This window comes from Nymphaea colorata, chromosome 2 (assembly GCF_008831285.2).
Source record: "Nymphaea colorata isolate Beijing-Zhang1983 chromosome 2, ASM883128v2, whole genome shotgun sequence".
Classification (NCBI taxonomy): domain Eukaryota; kingdom Viridiplantae; phylum Streptophyta; class Magnoliopsida; order Nymphaeales; family Nymphaeaceae; genus Nymphaea; species Nymphaea colorata.
Window position 1 is genome coordinate 33,509,225 of NC_045139.1, and position 1,950 is coordinate 33,511,174.

A 1,950-nucleotide genomic window follows, 5' to 3' on the forward strand; every position below is an offset into this window, starting at 1 on the left:
TTCAATTTAGATAGAAAGTTCATGCATGGCTTCGGCCTTTTGAGGTATCTCCTCCTGCCACCAACGAGAAATGGTATCCATTTTAGCCATTTAAAAAAAAAAAAAAAGGAATTCCATCTTTTTCACTTTTCAGGGTAATCTGGTCATTCCATCGCCACTGCTCATATAACCAGCTTGGTTATCTGTCCCACTCAAATGCAACATGGCTCAAGTCTATATGGAAGCTTAGTCAATGTTTGGGTGTTTGAAATTACTTTAATGACCCTAGAAGGAAAAGAAAAAGCACCCTCTTCAAAGGCAAAACTGTAAAATAATATGAATTTGAAAGGACAATGTGTTGTGTTGCAAGGGATTGAACACAAGTGGTGTGTTCTAGATTTGGCTACCTTCAGGGTTGCTAGGGGCAAGCTTAAGCACTAATTTTCGTGCATCAATATAGTTAACCATTAAAATATTTTTAGTTCATATTTAAAAAAAAAAGTAAAAAAACTATAAAAGACTTTTTTTTAACAAATTACCAAAATGTCTTTCTCTCCTTCTTTACCAAAATGTAAATGTCTATATATATATATATATATATATATATATATATATATATATATATATATATATATATATATATATATATATATATATATATATATATATATATATATATATATATATATATATATATATATATATATATATATATATATATATATATATATATATACTCAACAAAAAGACTGTTGGAGCTATTGTGATAAATGGTTGACAAAAAAACAAAGATAAAAAGATATAAACTAATATTATATGACAAAAATATTTATAATAACTAAAGTCACTATATAGACCGCTTGGGTAAGACACAAAAACCAAAACATTTAAATTTGTTTTGAAAGTTATTTTAAATAAAATATAAACATCCTATTGTGTTCATAAACACCTATTTCATATAAACCATCCTTAGTTCAAATTATTGTAAAAATTTTTTATTTTTCTACTATCACAATTTTGATGCTAAAAGAGCCATTCATCTTTTTTATCATTAAATAAGCATTATTAAAGTAAAAATGATTAATATATGTTCTTCAAAAAATCATCCTTCAGATCATATCCATAAAGTTGGATTAAAAAAAAACAGTTTAAAAATTTATTTTTAATTGTTATGGTTTTTATCGCTTATCAGTGTGTTTTAGTATCTCTCTCTCTCTCTCTCTCTCGCTCTAAAGAATTTTTCAAGTGTTTGGTTGCAAATTTTGATCCATATTGAGAGAAAAAATTGAAAAAGCAACATGACTCTTTCAATAGATATATATGAGGAAAATTTTCAATTTCAGGCCTAGGTTTTGCCTGTAACTTCATTTAAAAAAAATCATTTGCCGTCAATTTTAATAGGAGTCAAATAAAAACCTGGAGCGAACTGTCGATATATAACTTGAAAAGAAAGAAACCTTAACTGCAATTTCATTTCAATATTTCTAAATTTAAATTACTTTTTCATCTGTTCCGCTTAATGGAAGTTTACTTCGAGTTATACAAAAAGTCCGGCCTTATTAAAAAAAAAAAGTAAAAGATATATAAAAAAAAATGTGGCCCATGAAAGAAAAACTATTCCTATATATTATAGGATCCGGTTCGTAGAATATGGTTGTGTATTGTCACTTCTGTGTCAGAAGGCATTTAAAAACGAGACTTGAACGCTGCACATGCACATGGAGCTCCGCTGTTCATAATGTTTGTCTATGGTTGTATTCATAAAAGGCTTTATATTTTTAAAATTTTCAGTAAAGGAGGGCAAGTTCATGTCACAGCTCGATCATAATGCCTGCAAAATCTTAAAAATGCTTTACTCGGGTTACAGTTAAATCTATTCTTCAAAATGAATACACAATTCTTGTTTTCATAATTGGATCTTATGAACTAATACATGGGTTTTAATAATAGGTATGTTGAGAGATAGGTTAT